This window comes from Rhincodon typus, chromosome 15, assembly GCF_021869965.1.
Source record: "Rhincodon typus isolate 14 chromosome 15, sRhiTyp1.1, whole genome shotgun sequence".
Lineage (NCBI taxonomy): Eukaryota > Metazoa > Chordata > Chondrichthyes > Orectolobiformes > Rhincodontidae > Rhincodon > Rhincodon typus.
The window spans coordinates 27,852,150-27,873,650 of NC_063346.1; the positions used below are offsets into that span (position 1 = coordinate 27,852,150).

At 42.3% G+C, this 21,501-nt stretch overlaps 1 long non-coding RNA gene across 1 annotated transcript in view; it reads right to left on the minus strand.

Annotated features, from left to right (window-relative positions):
* Positions 1–302: 302 nt before the first annotated feature.
* LOC125485024 overlaps positions 303–21,501 on the minus strand; it is a 118,950-nt gene continuing 97,751 nt past the window's right edge. The window contains exon 3 of the long non-coding RNA XR_007263802.1: positions 303–1,540. This is a non-coding gene — a long non-coding RNA (uncharacterized LOC125485024). The remainder of the gene's footprint in view (positions 1,541–21,501) is intronic.

Genomic DNA, 21,501 nt, shown 5'->3' on the forward strand with positions numbered 1-21,501 from the left:
CTGAGGGCAGATGGGTAGCATGGGTGATATTTCACTGAAAATAGAATCTCAACAAATAATTCTAAACATCATCACCTGTCTGATCAATTCTGATAGAACTGCACCTACAAGAATGAAGCTAGAGGCTACCCATCATCAACACCAGAATGTGTTAGAATGCTGTCTGAAGGAGTGCTGCTCCTTCCCAGCACCTTGTGTAGCATAGCATCTTGTCACTGTTCGGTGTGGGACCACAACGTGTTGCAAAGCCTTCAAACAGTTGAAAAATGTTAACTTTTATTGAACAACAGGATATCCGAAAACAAAACAAGAAGAGCTGCATTCACTTCTAGGAATAAAATGTGCCTGCTTGCCTTTGAAATGACAACAAATTTACAGTCAATGAAAGATGACTTCACCCAACCCGCATCCATTGGAAGTGGGTGTTGATTTAGTCCTATCTGACTTGCCACATCAAGCTGTGTCACACTGAAGCTGACACTGTCCTGCTCATTGTCCTCATCTTCCTGTTTGGATAACTGCTGCTCTTTGGTGTCCATTATATGCCCTTGTTGCCTGTTCTAGTTGTGCAGAGCCCAGCATGCTAGGATTATGCTCTACAAGGCACCTGCGGACCGATTCTCATCTTCAGGAGGCCTATCGTCTGTTCCACGATGTTCCTGGAGGAAGTATGGCCTGCATTATATCTACACTTGATCTCTGGTTGCACAATGCTGTCATCAGCCAAGGTTACAGAGAAAAGCCCTTGTCTCTTCTTGAAAGACATTCAGTTCTTGAAATGAAGTTTGGCATGAGGGATGTCAGGATATAGGTATAATGGCAGCTTCAGTGGTATTTGGCGCAGACCTCTAAGATGTGGTATTGATGATCACAGATGACATACATTTACTAAATGGAAGCCTCTTCTATTGGTAAAGTGTACCACAGCAGTATATGGCTCTCCCAACATTCCATTGCAAACTGCACATAGAGACAAGCAACTGTTTTGGCAAAGCCTACTCCTCAGGCTGTAGCACTGACCTTATACAGGTAAACAAGATGAAGAGGTACAACTGCACAAATTTCATTGGCTTTGAAACATTTGAGGGTTAAGGACTATGATTTCACACAGGTCCCCAATGGATCCTTGGAAGCAGCAAATTCCGTAAGAATTTAGTGCAGCTGTCACCTTAGTGGCCGCCAGGACAGGATGGCTATCCATCCTTCAGATCACAAGTCCTGTTTCAGGAGAATACTCAGTTCTGTAACAGTATCCCAGGACATCTGCAGTCTGCACTGGCTCTGTGGCTCAGTCATCTGGAGGAAATAGCATTGAGGGCAATAGACTCTGACCCTCCTCTGCTTCCTCTGCATCTAAAGAGACCTACAACTGTGACTTCTTCATATGGAGGCCGTTCAGCAGCAGCTGGAGGTTGCTGCTGGTCCTGGGGTTGTTGGCACATTTGTTCCCCCTCAATTTCTCTAGACCTCTGTTGCACAGTGGCCACAGTGACGATAACCCGTGCTGTGACTAGATTTATTGGTCCTGGCTCCAACGAACCTATGTGGAGAATATCAGAAACAGAACAGGTCCTTAGTAATGTGAACAGTCAGCATTCACACCTCACAAAGATGACAGTTTAGTATGGTATTCTATACAGTGAGACATGGAGGACACTGACAAGAAGTGCTATGGAATGTTTGTACATGGAGGTTTGACACAGGGAACCTTATTGTGATGTGTGCAGCACAAGCCTCACTACACAAATGAAGTGAGATTGCAAGTGCAGTAGGATTACTGACACTGTTCCCCAATGTACCAACCTACATCACCCGAGAAAGACAGCAGTGCATATTGAGGTGAGACCAAAAAAATCTCTGGAACTTTGCACAGTCTATGAGTTCTTGGATCACCTTTCTAAATTGTGGATCGCAGGTGACACTTTTAAGGTTGCCTGTGATGACATTTGTTTCACAGAGCTGACTATGATTAGTTTGTATTGACCAATGACGTGGTCAAGATTGCATGTGACCAGAATTTGTATTCCGCATAGTTGGTCACTGTATGTGCTTCACTTGCAGAATTCTACAATTATAAAGATCTTAAACCTGTACTGTTGAAGTGGCTGATTAATGCAGTTGCCCCTTGAAGGCAGCACATCGCTCACAAGTACAGCTTGTGTCCTCAGACAGAAGAAAACCACTTATTCTGCCCATTCCAGGTGTGATGTCAGCTGTTTTTCATTTCCATTGCACATCTGTGATGCAGGTAAGGATGAAAGGCAACACTGGTCACACTTCGCAGAGTGAGACGCCAGCTCAGCCTCGTAATCTAGGTGCTCCGGAAGCCTTCATGAACCTTTCTACTTTGCACTCCCTCTGAACTCCATGAGTTCCGAGCTTCACCCCTTCACACCCAACGTTTTCAGTTGAGTCTTCATGTCCCAACATTGCCCTAGAGCCCTGAACCTATAGATTAGATATGCTGTCTATTGTGATGCATTAACTATCCTCCCTGCCTAGCTCCACGGAAGCCAGGGTGGTGACCATCAAGCAGCTCCCACTCACAGCAACCTTTGTCCTCCAATGTGTTATCATATTGTTGCAATATGCTGAGTTGCCCCCATTCTTCACCCCTCCCACACAATTGCAATGTCGTCCTCTCTGCATTCGAGCCTGCAATCCCCACAAATGATTTTCTCAACTTACTCACCACAGCAGAGGTCCCTAATAACCTTTCTGACACCCAAAGATTGACTGTGGCCAACCCCTCACCAACCCTGGAAAGACAGCCCCGCCTGGTGAGTGACCAGAACCAAGACTAGTCTCTGTGCAGCTCTCTGTCTAAGGTCCACTCGTTCCCAGACTGATTGCACTGAAACTGCAGGACTGACTGTGGTCCAATCCCAGAATTTAACAATATGAAAACCCTGTCCCTGACTGCCCCAAAAGGCCAACTCACCATTCCCAAGTCCCTGCAGAGATATCAAGTACACCATTGACTTACTGTGCAAGTACGCTCTGACTGATGACACTCCCCCTTGACATGACTGAGGTCCACTTCCCTCAGATTTAGAGACATGGCCATTTGATTGAAACACGTGAAGTATGTTTGACATTGATATGGCCCTGTGCTATACAGTAACATGTCTAAACCTTTGAGTGATCACTGCTGGCAACTATGACAAACTGCCTGGCTTTGTGACTGCACTAAACAGAAGGCAAGACAGAAGTACTATGAGGTTGTAAGTTCTGAATGAGATAGCAATGCGCAAAAGGGCAAAGCAAGGCAATAGCAAGATGCAGAAAGCATCTAAATAAGTATACAGTGAGTGAGTACTAAGAAAACAAGCTGACAGCCTTGAAATGTACCTTGCACAAAAAAATGGCCTGGCAGCAGTATTGCAATGAAAGATGCTAGTGTGCTCCAAAGTGCAATGTTGACATGGTGAATTATATTATAAGTGAGTTGCAGATGTGCCATGGTGTGGTGAGGCTAATGGATGTCCAATGCCCACCTCTGTGGACAAAGGATGCAACTAGTCATTGCCCATTGAGTGCCTGAGATATTATGGAATGCTGGCCAAGGTAAAGGCAGAGAGGAGCAAGTGGCAACCTGGATCTGCTAGGTACTCAGATTTTAATATCAGGAATTGTTGCCATCCAGTTTCTCTTTAGTACATTGTAAAATAGCAAACTGCATATAAATTAAATAAGATTAGATAATAATGAGATGGTATTACATGCAAATGGGCCTCGCACCACTCACTGTTGAAATTCTCGCCTTGCTGTTAAAATTTTGCATGGAAAATCTGACTTTTGTTGTTTATAATCTAATTTTTCTGATCTCACCAGATCTTCCCAGCTGACTTTCCAATGCTCCTAGTGTTTAGAAGTTGGGAAGATTCCAATCACAGATTTGCAGGACCTCATTGGAACCTTATTCCCTCAGGTCCCAGTTCCATGTACTCTGACATCAGCTGATATCACTGATAAGGCACTCTGGTTATCAGTTTGACAGCTGTTAACACCTTATGCTAGATTAGCAGGATCCACACAAGTTCCCCGATGTTTACAAATGTGTGACCAATATAAGAAAGCACAACTGATTAGCAAATCTGTTCACCTTAGAAAAGAAACCTGACAGAAATTCAATTGGCATCACAGCTTGCTGAAATGTGGTGGTGAGGAAAACTATTTTGGATGAGCTCCAGGTTTCTGGAGATATTTCAAGCACATTGTCTATTTCAGACTTGTAAACAGGAGAACGCATCTCTAGCCTGTAAATCAAGTTGCAAGAGTTGGAAAATCTCAATAACTGTATCCACAAAATTCCCATGGTAAGGGCACATGATACCTTAAGTGTTTGCTCCTACAGATGACATCCTAATTTGAAATGACCATGGATCAAGCAAGAAAAAATGTGCATTTCCTTTTATATGGTGCCTTTCACAATCTCAAAAGACCAAAGTGCATGAAGTTCTTAACAAAAACCAAAGGCACTGCGAATGCCGTAAATCAGAGACACAAATAGAAATTGCTGGAAAAGCTCAGCGTGTCTGGCAGCATCTGTGGTGAGAATCAAATTACAAATTACATCAAAGGTAGGAAAACCAGCAGGCTCTATTTGTTCCACGAGATCTGAGTCTATGGGTTGGTTTGCAGGTCACAGTGATTGCCCACAATATTTTAATGTCACACCTGATGCTTGGCTTCCATCCAAACTTAATTTCATCAACCTCACGTCAGCGGGGACCTTTAACCAATTCTTGTTCGTTTTCTAACTACATTATTCAGTTTGACCCATACGACGGCACTTATTTTGATTGCGGATACAAGGCTTATGCCTGGTTGCCCCCGCACCCTCCTACCCCGTCATGGACAGGCTCCTATTACCTTGCTTTTGCAGTGCCATTCATGTGTCACCTTTGTGACCTCTCTGAAATCCACTCGACAGTACACAAATGTGCCATTACAGAAACAGAACGATTCTTTGCTATTTTGTCCCCCCACCCCATTCAATACAGCCAACCTAGCCAGAGAATACATCAATATGGCAGCTATCCTAGAACAGATAGCCAATGAGACCTGTCAGGCCCTTGATAAGATTAATGCTGAAATGATTGTCCTACGAGCCAATTCTACGCAGAATCGCATAGCTCTGAACTCAATGTTGGCTGAGAAAGGTGGCACTTGTGCCCTCATAGGTCAGGAATGTTGTACCTACATTCCTGATAACTCTGAAAACGTAACTAACCTCATTGGCCATATTCGTAAGGAAATGACAAAATTAAAGCAACCTCAAGCAAGTACCTTATAGAGCTGGGCCACTGGATGGCTAGGCTCGATGGGAATCTCTATTGTTCAAGGAATCATAAAGTTCCTTATTATTATCTTTGCTGTCTATGTTTTTGTCCAATGTCTTAAATATGGTTTAGCCTGCTTCCTTAATCCAGCGAAGCTTCGACATGTGGAAATTTCTGAGCAAACTCATACCATGTTAAGGTCGTTGTATGTGTAGTGATTCTTGTAAATACTACAAGGTGTAGCTGCAGAGAGCATGGACAGAATGTTCTAGCATTCGGGGGGGGCGGAGGGTGGGGAGACTATGAAAATGGCAAGCACTCTGGTGCTTGTGTAAGGTGATTGGAGGAAAGTAAGTTGGGGGGTGGGGGGAGGATAGGGTGGGAGCGGATATAAAAGTATGAGAATGTGAGCCAGGGGCAGGGTGGGGGTACAGTTGCAATTGGAAGAAAAGGGGTAAAGATCGACTGCTCATGTAACATTTGAAGTTCAACCAATAAAATTAATAACTAACCATCCCTGGTGGTCTCATGTGTGCTTCATTACAAAAATTTAAGAGCCAACAACCTCCTTCCTAAAATTCACAAACAGGAATGCTCGAACAGACCCATTGTTTCAGCGTGCTCCTGCCCCACAGAACTCATCTCTTCCTACCTTGACTCAGTCTTTTCTTCTGTTGTTCAGTTCCTGCCCACTTAAATCTGTGACTCCTTGGACGTTTTAAGCCAGTTTCAGAATTTTCAGACTGTGGGCTCCAGCCGCCTCCTCTTACCATGGTTATGCAATCCCTTTACACATCCACCCTCCACTAGGCTGTTGACAGGGCTCTCAGCTGGGGCCAACGCATCTCCCGCACCTCAGCCCTCACCCCATCTCTTCCTTCCCGCAACAGTCTCTTTGTGGGATACGAGGAACATTCCTTGTTCCAGTCTTATTCCAGCCCCCACTCACAACTCTCTCTCCAGTATATCGATGATATCATCAGTGCTGTTTCCTTCTCTCGTCCGGAATTGGAAAAGTTTATCCATTTCGCTTTCAATTTCCATCCCACTCTCACCTTCACCTGGTCCATCTCTGACTGCTTCCTCGACATCTCTGTTTCCATTTCTGGGGTTGGACTGGCCACCATTATCCACTGTAAACCCACTGAACCCCCCTGTTATCTGGACTATACATCCTCGCACCTTGCTTCCTGTAAAGACTCTTATTCCATTTTCCCAGTTCCTGAGATTCTGTCACATTTGTTCTGATGATTCCAACTTCGACAAGGCAGGCTCCGAAATGTCTACTTTCTTTTTTAACTGAAGATTCCCCAGCACTGTTGTTGATAGGGCTCTCAGCTGGGTCCAACCCATCTCCCGCACCTCAGCCCTCACCCCATCTCTTTCTTCCTGCAACAGCGAAAGGGTCCCCTCGTCCTTACCCACTATCCCACCAGCATCTACATCCAGAGATCATTAGCCACCATTTCCACCACCTCCAGCGAGATGCTACCATCAGACACATTTTCCATTCCCCTCCCTTGTCAGCCTTTCACAGGCACCGTTTTCTCCGGGACACCCTGATCCACTTGTCTTTCACTCCCAACATCCCTCGACAGCCTCACAGCACCTTCCATTCCAACAGCAGAAGGTGTAACACCTGCACATTCACTTCATCCCTCCTCAGTATCCAAGGGCCCAAACACACCTTCCAGGTGAAGCAGTGCTTTTACCTGCACCTCACACAATCTAGTCTACTGCATTCGCTGCTCACAATGTGGTCTCCTCTACGTTGGGGAAATGAAGCGTAGACTGGGTGATTGCTTCGCAGAACACTTGCAATCTGTTTGCAAAAAAAACTCTGAACTTCCAGTTGCCTGCCAGTCAACACACCACCTTGTTTCCTGGCCAACATCTCTGTCTCAGGCTTGCTGCAGTGCTCCAGCGAAGCTCAGTGCAAGCTGGAAGAACAGCACTTCATATTCTGCCTGGGGACCTTGCAGCCTTCTGGACTCAAAAACGTGTTCAATAACTTTAGGACTTCAGCTCTTCCATGTCCTTACTTACCCCTACCTCCATAACCAGGCCTTGTCATCACATAGTCTGCTATTACACACCACCCATTGTTAGCCACTAACAGTCCCCATTAATAACTATTCACCCTCCTAGCCAGATCGTTATCCATTCCTTTGTCTGTGCAACTGCTCTTCTGTCTCTTTGGGCTCTATCCCCACCTATCGTTTACACCTTACCCCTTCCCCAACCCTATGTTCTGCATATAAACCAACATTTTCCTAGTTACCATCAGTTCTGAGGAAGGGTCTCTCGACACGAACCATTAACTCTGATTCTCTCCACAGATGCTGCCAGCCCTGCTGAGCTTTTCCAGCAATTTCTATTTGTGCATGAAATTCTTTTATATCTGCTGTTGAAATGCAGGAAATGCACGAAATAATTTACACAAAATGAGGTCCTCTAAACATCAGTGAGATAAATGGACAGATAGTCTGCTCCAGTGATACTGATTAAGGGTTAACTATTGGCTAGGACACCAGGCAAACTCAAATCTCCTCTGTGCTGTGGGAACCTTTGCACTGATAGGACAGAGCAGTAAGGATCTTGTTTTATTGTTTCATCCAAAAGATGATATATTTGATAGCACATATACTCTCAATGTAGGCCGAAAGTATCAGCTTAAATGATAAATTCTAGTCTCTTGAGGGCAGTTTAAACTTACGACACTCTGACTCCGAGGTGAGCACATTACCAGAGAGCCAAGATTAATTTGATATTGGGACTCCCATGCTAATACCATGGAGCTTATATTTCTGTAGCAATGTAATTTTTAAAATGCAGGGCAGCATTGCAGAAGTAATAACCATGTAAAAAAGGGTAACTTAAAATATCTTCACAAGATGATTTATTTACTATTTTGAAAACATTCCAAGACAAGAACATAATTTATTGACAATAGAACTAAAAACACCCAAGACTGGATTTTCATTGCCTAGTTTAAGTGCAAATGGGGTGGCAAAACAGTGAACTTAGCTTTGCTTTGCTGGAAAAACATTCAAACATCGGACGTAAAAGCGGGGTAGGTTTTTTGGTCCTTCAAGCCCGCTCCTTCATTCAATAAGATTATGACTGATCTGGTTATGATCTCAACACCACATTCCTCTCTGCGCTCCATACCCTTGACTCCTTGTCAATCAAAAATCCATCTAACTTGCACTTGAATAAATCCAGTTGCACAGCTTCCATTGCTTTCTCAGGAACAGAATTTCACAGACTCATGACTATACGAGAGGGGACAAAGAAATCACCTCACTTTGGTCTAGTTCTAGTTTCCTCTGCAAAATGAAACATCCTCACAGCATCCACCCCTACAAGTCCATCTTAGGATTTGATCTGTTTCAATAATATCACCTCTACTTTTCCTGAACTCGTGGGTATAAGCCCAACCTGTTTAACCTATCTTAAAGAAGATAAACCCTTTATTGCAGGAATGCATCCTAAACATAGGAGGCCAAAACTATATATTGAGCAATTTTTCCTCTACCTACCCAGCCCTAGACCATTTTAATGCAGTCTTTTCAAAGGTCTCGTAGGCCTAGCATGAAAACATACGCAAACAACTTCTAATGTCAGGGTCCCTAATTAAGAAAACTGCATTTCTCTTGCGTACAATTTTCAAGTGCTGGTGAGTGATTTGGAAGCCCTAAATAACATACCTCAGTGAAGAGTTTGTAATTCCGAGTGAAGCCTTCTGAGGAACCAGAAGCATTCTGAAAGGTAGGTGTAGATGTTATAATGTAGATGTGTTTTTATTGCAGTAATTCATCATAGGGATTTGTCCTGCAAAATTAAGTTGACCCTTACATTGTGTAAGTGCTCTTATGCACTACAGTATTTTCGCCATGAAAGAGCTGTAATGTAGTAAAAATGTAAAATAGTCCTCAGTTTCTACTGTCCTGTTTTGTGCTGTAATTTAAATCAAATGAATGTCTTTTTACTGTTATATAAACCTGCTTCTGAAAGCTTACAAACATTTCTGTATCCGAACCATTATGAATGTCTGACTGGCTATCAAAAGCTAATAATAATTTCAGCTCAATATGTAGTGTATCGATCAAGGAATTTTTTTTTTTTTTAAATGCAATAATAGGATGTCTCTGATGTGACTTCTTGTTTGTTGATAAACCTAGGTGGCACTTAAAGGATAATTTCTTTTTACACTGGAGTAGATATTTTTCAGTATCAATTATATGAGTTTGAATTCACAATTAAGTCAGATAGTGGTTTAATCTTTTCCAAAGATTTTTAAATAATTCTCATTGCTATTGCAAACTGAGAACTGTACATAGTGGATGTTGTGCGAGTGATTGTAGAAGGGAGATGGTGGGAGGAAACGCGGAGGTAGCATGAAAAACCTAAGAGCACATAGAGTGACGTGTGTGTATGGTGTATTGTGGAGATGGAATGGGCAAACTGAGGGAGCATGGGGTAGCTTGGAGGGTGCGTAGGTGTTTTAGGTGTTGTTATGCAATCTTTAAATTATGTTGGAGCTGAAAACTGAACCAGGTTTTCTTTTTGGCCTGCCTTCCCTTTTTACTCCTTACGCATTATATCATGGCTTAGAAAGTGCAGTGCAAACCTAACCTCTGTGTGAAAAGACAAAAATCCAAGATAAAATTACACACGGGTTGGGCGTGTATCTTGGAAGGTGCTGAAGTGTTAGGGTCAGGTTTTCCTGAGCTCACAGGGAAATCTGGGCCTCAAAATTTAAAAGGCTCCACTAAACTGACCTTGGCTGCTCAGCATGGTGCACTCAAATATTTCAGCTCAGCCTGAGGGTGGAACTTCGCCCAAACTCATGAAGTTCAGTATGGGAAATAATTTCCATTATTTAAACATTTATATGAGGTCCATACGGGCTCACTTTCAAGCCAAAAGTATCTGTCACACATCTGATTTTACGAGGTTGTCCACTGCATATTAGACCCAAGAGCTGTTTGTGGGGCCTCAAAAAATCAGGGCTGTAGATTTTTCCTGATAATAATTACTAGGCAATTGCTTTATATTCTATAAACTTTCCAACTGTAAATCTTCAGTGTTTTTGATCGTCACAGTGGGCTCAATCCACACAAAGTGCCTATCTATAAATTGAAAGCAGCTGGACTAGTCTCAATCTGTGGCGAGTCCAAACTCCATTGGTTCCATTTATGCTCTCTTAAAATCTTTGCATCTAAACAGACTCTTCTTGATTTGTTTTTTGGTTTTTGGTTTTTCTTATGTCTCATTGCATCTTCAATGTTGCTAAATAAGCCTTTATTATCCAATCACTGATCTCACTGTTTGCAGCTAAGCTTTGTTATGATCTTTTTCTAATGGTTCCTCAGTTCCAACAATTAATAAGCTTCAATCTTGATATCCCACCACAATAACCAAACTGCTAGCCTACGCAAATGTTAATGCTCAGTTATGTTATGCAGAAAATTTACAAAATGATCAAGAACTAACAATGCCCAAGATACCTTCCTATTGTTTGAATGTGTTGCAGTTTTCAAGCTCGTTCTTTGCTAAAATCACAGCAGGCAAGCACAGCTGAATACGGTTAGGCGCCATTGGCAAAGCACTCAGTCATACCAGAATGTACAAAAGTCTCACTTGACTGAAACCTAGGCATTAAGTCAGGTCTCAATAAGTGTATACATGGCCCAGCACTCCATGGCAGGTTCTGGGAACTGGGTGATGAAGGTGGGAAAGCAGGACTACAGGCTAGACCAGCAACAGCCTGATGTAGCTATATTCACAGGATAATACCTTACAGATAATGTCCTAGAACGCTCCTGCATCATCCCTGGGCTTGCCCTATCCCACTGCGCATATCAGCATACAATTAAGAAGTAGTGGCTCCGTAAGTCCTTAACCACAAGGCCATAACACTATAGGAAATAAGAATAAGAGTAGACCGTTTGGCCCCTCGAGGCTGTTTCACCATTCAATAACATCACAACTAATCTGACATTTCTCATTCTACTCTCTTGCCCTTATCCCAAATTCTTGATTCTTCTATTGATTAAGAATCTATCTCAGCCTTAAATGTACCACAAGGACTCTGACTCCACAGCTCTCTGTTCCAAAGACTCTCAAAAATCTAAGAGAATAAATTCCTCCTCATTTCAGTCTCACATTGATGCCCCTCATTTCTGAGACAATGCCCTCTGACCCGAAACTTTCCCACGAGGAGGAAAATCCTCTCAATATTTACCCTGTCAGGCTCCTTAAACGTATTACATGTCTGAATAAGACCACCTTTCATTCTTCTAAATTCCAATGAGTAGAATCCTAAACTGTTTAAATAAGACAATCCCTCTTTCCCTTTCTGAACTATCTCCAATGAAATTTTATTTTTCCTTAAATAAGGGGACAAAAACTGCTCATAGTACTCCAGACGTGGTCTCACCAGCACCATGTACAGTTGCAATGAGATTTCCCTACTTTTATACTCAAATACCATTGACTTCAGACCCATGAAGTCTCATGGCTTTTGATCTATTGTGGAAGGAAAACTCCCCCTGACAAAATGGTATTGTACCTCAGCTAATGAATCAATATTCCTCCACGTCAAACACAACTTGGAGGAAACTAAGAGGATAGCAATGGCATTGAACATAGAACAGCACAGCAATGGGCCCTTTGGTTCACAATGTTATGCTGAACATGATGCCAAATTAAACTAATCCCTCTGCCTGCCCTTGGTCTATATCCCTCCATTCCTTGCATATTCATGTGCTTATCTAAACGCCCCTATCGTATCTGCCTCCACCATCACGCCTAGCAGCACATTCCAGACTCCTACCACTCTCTGTGTAACAAATTTGCCTCTCATGTCTCCTTTGAACTTTCTCCCTCTCACCTTAAAGGCATGTGCCCTAGTATTAGATATTTTAACTCTGGGGAAAAAGATTCTTACCATCAACCCTATCTATGCATCTGTAACTTTATAGACTTCTACAAGTTTTTCCTCAGCCTCTGCCACTCCTGAGAAAACAACTTGAGTTTTTTCTAACCTCCCCTTATAATTCATACCCTCTAATCCAGGCAGCTTCCTGGTAAACTTCTTCTGCACCCTCTTCAAAGCCTCCACATCCTTCCTGTAATGTGGCGACCATAATTGAACACAATACCCTAAACATGGCCTAACCAAAGTCTTATAAAGCTGCAACATGACATCCTGACTCTTGTACTCAATTCCCCAACCAATAAATGCAAGCATGCCATACGTCTTCTCTACCACCCGACCTACTTGTGTGGCCTCTTTCAGGGAGCTATTGACTTGAACCCCAAGATCCCTCTGTACATCGATGCTGTTCAGGGTCCTGCCATTAACTGTACACTTTTCCTTAACATTTGATCTCCCAAAGTGCAGCACCTCACACTTGTATAGATTAAACTCCATGTGCCACTTTTCTGCCCATATCTGCAACTGAGGTATATCTTGCTGCATCATTTGACAACCTTCAACACTATCTACAACTCCACCAATCTTTGTATTGTCTGCAAACTTACTAACCCACCCATCTAAATTTTCATCCGTGTCATTTACATATATTATAAACAGCAGAGGTCCCAGTACGGACAGTCTCCTGCGAAACACCACTAGTCACGGACTGCCAGCCTAAAAAACACTGTTCCACCACTACCCTCTGCCTTCTGTGGGCAAGCCAATTCTGAATCCATGCAGCCAAGTCACTGTGGATCCAATGCATCTTAATCTTCTGGATGAGCCTACCATGGTGGACCTTGTCGAAAGCCTTACTAAAATCCATGCAGACAACGTCCACTGTTCTACCCCCATCGATCTCCTTCGTCACCTCCTCGAAAAATTCAGTCAAATTAGTAAGACATGACCTGCCCCACACAAAGCCATGCTAACTGTCCTTAATTCGGCCATGCTTTTCCAAATGTGGGTAAATCCTAAGGATTCTCTCCAATAACTTCCCAACCACCAATGTGAGACTCATCAGTCCATAGTTTCCTGGATTATCTCTATTTCCCTTCTTGAACAGAGGAACAACATTAGCTACTTGCCAATCCTCTGGGACCAGTGGCTAGTGAGGATGCAAAGGTCTTGGTCAAGCCTCCAAGAATCTCCTCTCTTGTCTCTCTCAACAACCTGGGGTAAATAGTATCGGGCCCTGGGGACTTATCCACCTTAAATGTTCTTCAAGAGATCCAATACCACTTCCTCCTCCTTCTCAAAATGCCCTAGCATGTTAGCATGGTCCACACAAATCTCACTATCCTCCATATCTTTCTCCTGGGTGAGTACTGAAGCAAAATATTCATTTGATCTCAGCCAAATCCTCTGCTTCCAAGTACAAGTTCCCTCCTTTTATTCTTGAGTGGTCCTACTTTCTCCCTAGTTATCCTCTTGATTTTAATGTATGTACAGAATGCCTTGAGTTTCTCTTTAACCCTACTTGCCAAGTTTATTTCATGGCCCCTTCTTACTCTCCTAATTCCATGCATGAGTTCTTTCCTGCTTTTCTTATACACCTCACAGGCCCTGTTCAATTTTAGCTTCCTAAGTTTTTCATTTGCTTCCTTTTTCGTTTTGACAAAATTCACAACCTCGCTCATTATCCAAGGTCTCTTACCTTGCCATCCTTGTCCTTCCTCCTTACTGGAACATGGCAGTCCAGAACTCTCATCGGCAGGTTTTTACACAATTCCCACATGTCAAATGTGGACTTGCCTGATAACAGCTCCTCCCAATTAACACTCCCCAGCTCCTGCCTAATACGGACGTAAATTGCCCTCCCCCAGTTTAGCACCTTCCCGCATGGTCCTGACTTATCCTTATTTATAGCTATTTTAAAACTTAAGGAATGTGATCACTGTTTCCAAAATGCTCTCCCACTGAAAGGTCAGTCATCTAGCCAGGCTCATTAGCCAATACAACATCCAGTAAGGTCCCTCCACTAGTTGGACTATCCACGTACTGTTTCAAGAAACCCCCTTGGATGCACTTAACAAATTCTGCCCCATCTAAGTCTCTTGCTCTAAGGGAATGCCAATCAATATTGAGAAGTTAAAGTCACCCACTATGACAACCCTGTTTTTATTGCATCTTTCCATAATCTGTCTACATGTTTGTTCCTCAATGTCTTGGTAGCTGTTGGGAGGCCGATAGTGTAATCCTTTCAGAGCGATTGCACTCATCTTATTTTTGAGCTCTACCCATATTGCCTCAGTGGATGATCCCTCCAGTATGCCCTCTCAGAGTGCTGATGTAACATTAACCCTGATTAGTAAAGCAACTCCTCCACCTCTTTTACCATCCTTTCTAGCTCATCTAACAAAACGTTGGAACATTGAGCAGCCAGTCCTGTTCCTCTCTCAACCAAGTCTCTGTAATGACTACAACATGATAGTCCCTTGTACTGATCCTGGCTCTAAGCTCATCTGCCTTACCTATAATACTGCTTGCCCATTCGTACCATCACGTTCATTTATCTGTCTCCGCCTGCCCTTCCTTTCAGATTTACGGGTCCTAACATGTACCTTCTCCTCAGTCGCTCCACTTGCTGCTCTGGTTTCCAGCCCCCTATCACTCAAATTTACACCGTCCCGAGTAGAACCAGCAAACCTCTTTGCAAGGATACTGGTTCCCTTCCAGTTTAGGTGCAATCCGTCCCTCTTGTGCAGGTCACGCCTGCCCCATAAAAGGACACAATGATCCAAATACTTGAAACCCTGCACCAGCTCCTTAGCCACGTATTCATCTGACCTGTCACGTTATTCCTTGCTTCACTAGCATGTGGCACTGGTAGTAACCCAGAGATTACTATCCTTGAGGTCTTGCTTTTCAGCCTCTTTCCCAACTCCCTGTACTCACTCCGCAGGACCTCATCCCTCTTTCTACCTAAAAACCGAAAGAACAGCAGATGCTGTAAAGATCAGAGTTAACGTTTCAGGTCTGGTGAAGGGTCACCGGTCCTGAAACATTAACTCTGATTTTTTTTCTCCACAGATGCTGCCAGACCTGCTGACCTCTTCCAGCAACTTCTGTTTTTGTTCCTCTTTCTATCAATGTCGGTACCAATGTGCAAAATGACTTCTGGCTGCTCACCCTCCCCCTTAAGAATTTTGTGCAACCACTCAGAGATGTCCTTGACCCTGGCACCAGGGAGGCAACATACCACAGAAATGCCTGTCTGTGCCCCTAACTAGTGAGTATCCTATCACCATCGCTCGCCTGGATCTTGCCTGACCCTGCTCTACAGCAGAGCCAGTTGTGGTGCCACAGGCCTGGCTGCTGTTGTTATACTCCCCTGAGAGGCTATCTCCCCTCAACAGTATCCAAAACAGTATACCAGTTAGAGAGGGGAATAGCCACAAGACACTCCTGCACTACCTGCCTACCTCTCCTGGCTGTCACCCATCTAATTGACTGAACCTGTGATGTGACCACCTCCCTGTAACAAGTGTCTATCACACTCTTTCTCCCTCCCCCGCAGTATGCTCCTCAGCGTGTCAACTGTCGCTTCAACCGAACAACAGAGTCTGTGAGGAGCTGCAGCCAGTCACACTTACTGTAGAATTTGTCAGGGACACATGACTGCTCCCTGGTCTCACACATCTGGCAGGAGGAGCACACTACTGCCCTAACTGCCATCTCTGCTCCTTTACACTAAGAAAGATAAAAGAATCCTATTTTGCCTTTACCTTGCTTGCCCTACTCACTGAAGCCCAGTATTCACCTAAGCCTGCACATACACCAACTAGCAGCACTAACTGGTTACTTAAATTAAAACGTAATCTTTACAAACAGACCAAATACCCTCGAGGCTACAATAAACTTCTTAACAGCCTCTCTCATTCTCTCCTTCTTTTTGGTCAGAGGAGTAGGGAAAGATGGAAACACCAATAGAACACACTCTGGATGGGGGAGGGGTATAATCTCCTCCAGAGGCCCTGTAACTCTGCATCATACAAATTCTAAATAAACATGTAACAACAGGATCAGCACAGGATTAAATTATTGACACTTGTTTTCTCACAAATTTCAGAACTCCACCAAAACATCAAAAGAGGAAAAGATTACATAAAATAAGCAAAAGCAAAAGCAAAAGCAAAAACAAAATTGAGGTAAAAAAAATCACTCCATCATCTCTTTTAATAAATGACACTATTTGGTTTCAAATGATGCTTGTAGCATGATTATGGCCTAAAACGTCAAAGAAAACTGCTGATAGTTTCCTGATTCTTAAAAAAAACTATATTCCATTGATATGATATGTTATTAGGCAGCAAGTCTCCAAGTGGAAGGTCCCAGTGATCGAATTTTCAACTTGTAAATGGAGAATTCTGAGGATGTGGATGTTTGTTACTATGGCAGCGCAAGATGGCTGACTGACTAACCTTTCTTTGCCACCACTAAATTTTGAAAACCTCTAATTTAACCCGACATGCAATTTCAAAGATTTTCTTTAACAGGTTTTTTGAGCTCAATAATTTGACATGATGAGCTATAGGGTCAGGCTGAAAAGGCTGGGGCTATTTTCCCTGGAGCATCAGAGGTTGAGCGGTGACATTGTAGAGGTTTATAAAATCATGAGGGGTATGGATAGGGTGAATAGACAAGGTCTTTTCCCTGTGGTGGGGGAGTCCAGAACTAGAGGGCATAGGTTTAAGGTGAGAGGGGAAAGATTTAAAAGGGACCTAAGAGGTAATTCTTTCAAGCAGAGGATGGTGTGTGTACAGAATGAGCTGCCAGAGGAATTGCTGGATGCTAGTGCAATTACAACATTCAAAAGAAATCTGGATGGTTATATCAGTAAGAAGGGTTTAGAGGGATATAGATCAAATGCTGACAAATGGGACTAGATTTATTTAAGATATCTGGTCGGCATGGACGAGTTGGACCGAAGGGTCTGTTTCTGTGCTGTACATCTCTATGATTCTATGTTCTGAATCCTTAAGCTTGAGGCACTGGATCTTAGAAATTGAATGGTGCCACTGTATTGGCAAATCACTTATTTTAATGACTTTTATTTTAATCTGCAGGAATTTACTTCTAGGGTTCTCTTGAAGTCCATTCATGGCAGTGTTTTTACAGAATGCAAACTAACCAATAGAATTCCTCACTCTTTAGGCTTAATGGAGTTTCCCTGGCACAATCAGACCTGACTAAAAAGTTTACAAAAAACATATATTTTAACCTAATAAGGTTAATTCATTGAAGAGCTCATATTCTACGATTTCCTTTTGCACAGTTTAATTCACAAGAGAGGTTGAATTCTTCAGAAGTTGAATTCTCATTAAGAAGTACACCCCCCTTGCTTTCTCCACTGAGGCTGCACCAATTACTTTGATCATGCGGTATAATAGAGCTTCCACAAATAATTGAAAACTTTGAATAAAGGTAGCTCATTTAGAAGTGTATCTGAAAATAAAAAAGTTATATAGATTCCTGTTGGAAAAATTTTCAGTTGTTGATTTAAAGTCAGTTCTTTTTGAGTTGCACTCTGCACTATACCAATGGTAAAATCAAGGTGTTTTAATAATCTTGGCATTTTTAGCAATAGTAAAAACATTTTATTTTCCTAAAATAAAATCAAATGTCTTTTCAGAATACAATTTGGCATAAACTGAGACAATATACAAAAATTTGGAAATGATTTTTTTGAAGTTGGGCAATATACATATATTTGGAATTGATTTTTGTTTTAAATTGGCCGAAGTCATAGCAATAAAGACATTAGACAACTTCTGTAGTGTAAGAAAAGACAGCCATATCATAGAAGACATTGGTAATTGCACCATTTGTAATTTACATGGACTGATTTGTGTGAAGTGTTTTGAGAATTTACAAAGAGATTTTATAAAATGTGATATAATCACGTCTTTCTTTATAAGACCCTCAGAATTCATTATCTAACTTAAAATGTCTGAAATCTGTATTTTAAACTCAAAACTTAGAATAGAATCCCCAAAACTTTTTCCACACTTCAGGATAGCCTGCACTCTTCTTTTTATCCATCAGGCTTGAGCTTCTCACCTTTTCTATTTAACACATGTATGAAAACATTGGGCCAGATTTCTGCTACCGAGGTTGGTAGCTGGAGTTAGGGAATTGCCTGAATCACTGGACTTCATAGGTATAAAGTACCGGAATTGTCTGAATTTCACTCCAGGAAGGAGTTGGGCCCACTGATTCCAAAAAAATTAAACCTTACAGAATTCTGAAAGGACTGGATAGAGCCGACATAGAGAAGATGTTTCCAAGAGTGGGAAAGACTAGGAAACGAGGGAACAGCTTTAGCGTGAAGGGATGACCTTTTACAGCTGAGATGAGGATGAATTTTCTCAGCCACAAGGTGATGAGTCTGTGGAACTTATTGCCGTGGAAAGGCTGTGGAGGCCAAGTTATCAAGTGAATTAAAGACAGAGATAAATAGCTTCTTGAAAAGTAAGGGGATCAAGGGTTACAGGGATTAGTCAGGAGAATGGAATTGAGAAACTCATCAGCCATGATTGAATGGCAGAGCAGGCTTGATGGGCTGGGTGGCCCAATTCAACTCCTATACCTTATGGTCAAAGCATAGGTGGCAACAGAGCGGGAAGTGTCAAGATGACTGTGTAGGAGGCCATCCTTAGTTCTCTGGGCAATTGTCACACTTGTTTCAAAAGCTATTAGGCCCTCACAGCCCCTCACCCATTTTCCACGACCGTTGGCCATTAATACTTTTGAATGCCAACTCAATGTCAATTCATGCTCCATCCTTATGACCCTCATATTCTCATGCCATTCACTGCCAATGTGGTTTTATCTTTAATTGAAATACTCAAAAAACTAAAAAGGCGCTATAAAGGAACTGTACAAACTCACATTTAAGGATCATTCTGTGGACACACTTAATATGGTTGTGACCACAGCCTTTCAAATTGTCAAACTGTGAACTTAGAATCCCTTACTGAGATAATTGTAGCTTTAGGAACTCAACCAAATATTTATAATAACATAACAATTACAGCACTTCGAGAAATGTCAACAAAGGACTCAGCTGCAACTACACAACCAAATTCAGTTTTTTTTCTAGATGCAACCAATGGTTTTCCAATCAAAGTAGCCCAACAGTACTTTTTAAGACCCTCAGTGACACCTGCAGCCTATTTTTTAAAAACATAAACATCTGGGTATTTAAGTACCATCAAATCATGACAATCATACAGAAATATCTGCCCTTCAACAGTTCTTACATCCACTGTATCAATTTGTAACTCTCACACTGCAGATAGAGGTCCTTGCAAGGCTGTGGAGCTCAAATCATTAAGTGAATTTAAGACAGTGTTAGATGTGAAGGGATTTTTGTGCACTCAGCAATGAGTTCAAATAGCTCTGTTGCATTTAAATTTCCCTTCATGCTGCATCCTATTTTCCTTACTGGCAAGAATTGTATCTGTTGGAAATAGGCATTGGACTCTGCATCTGGGCACTTGTCTGCCTTTATTAAAAGTCTGTGGACACTTGTCAACTTTCTGAATATATGTTTCTTTTTGTGGCGGCTCGTACTTATGAGTGGAATAAATTATAATTTGAATGCCAAAGATATATTTGTATCATCCTCAAAAGTTTTATTTTTCTAATCACCAGAATTTACGTTTATGAATAAATGAAATAAAGGCTGCAACATAGTCACTCCAGTTACCTAAATCAGAATAGACCTGATTGGATAATTTTCCTGTTAATCATGTTTGAAAGACTGTTGTAAGAGACTAGGATTGACTTTATGCAGATAACTTTTATGAAGTAACTAAGCTCCAGTCACTGCATTTTATTTGAGAAATAAACTGGTTGCAGTTGGGATAATTTGTAGTTTCCATCTCTGATGGTTGAGCAAATAGATTCTATTAAAGTTTCTGTGTAAATTTAAACAACCTCTGGTCCTATTTCACTAAGAATGATGCCAACCTTCCAGTCACTTCCCATTTCAGTACACCATTTTGCTGTCATGCTAACACTCCTCTCCTAGGCCAGCTGCTGCGTTCCAGCTAAACCCAATGCAAGCTAGACGAATGGCACCTAATTTTCTGCTTAAGTGTTTTACAGCTTTCATTGAACTCAACAACTTCAGATCATGAACATTGTCCTCCATTTGTTTACGCCCATTCTCCACCAATTCCCACACCCACTCAAGCATTTTGTTTGCATGGGTTTGCTGTCAACAGAGCTGACCTACTTTGTGCTATCAACACCCATCATTATCACTTAATCTGTATTTATATCTCTCCTCTACCAAAATGAACATGTTCCTTCTCTTTTGAACTGGGCTCCCTCACCTTGCTTCTTCACACCCTTTGTCAACAGCATAATTTTTCAGTTGGCTTCAGTTTTGAGGCTGAATCACAATAGACTCAAGGCACTAACTGCTCCTCTCTCCACAGATGCTGCCAAACCTCCTGAATTTCTCCAGCAGTTTCTGTTTATTTCACTTCTAACTCATTGATTGACATAGCTGTGGTCAATCATAGAATCCCTAAAGTGTGGAAACAGGCCCTTTGGCCCAACAAGTCCACACCGAACCTCAGAGCATCCCACCCAGACCCATCCCCCTTTAACCCACCTAATCTACACATCCCTATGGGCAATTTAGCATGGCCAATCCACCTAACCTGCACATCTTTGGACCATGGGAGGAAACCGGAGCACTCAAAGGAAATCCGCTCAGACATGGGGAGAATGTGCAAACTCCACACAGACAGTCGCCCGAGGCTGGAATTGAACCCGGGTCCCTGGCGCTGTGAGGCAGCAGTGCTAACCGCTGAGCCACCGTGCTGCCCCTAATGTTCAATGTACAATTAAAAAGATGATACAAAAATGTCCACTGTTTTCTAGATGGCTTTTATTCATAGTGCTCTGTGAGTAACACTGTATGTATTGGCCTAGTGGCACTATCACTGGTCAGTTAATCCAGAGACCCTGGTAATGTCCTGGGGACCAAGGTTCAAATCCTGACATGGCAGATGGTGGAATTTGAAATCAATTAAAAAGAAATGTGGAATTAAAAGTCTAATTATGATTATGAATCCATTGTCAATTGTTGGGGAAAAACCCATCTGGTTCAGTAATACCCTTTAGGGAAGGGAACTGCCATCTTTACCAACATGTGTCTCCAGACCCACAGCAACATGGTTGACTCTTAACTACCCTCTGGGATGGGCAATA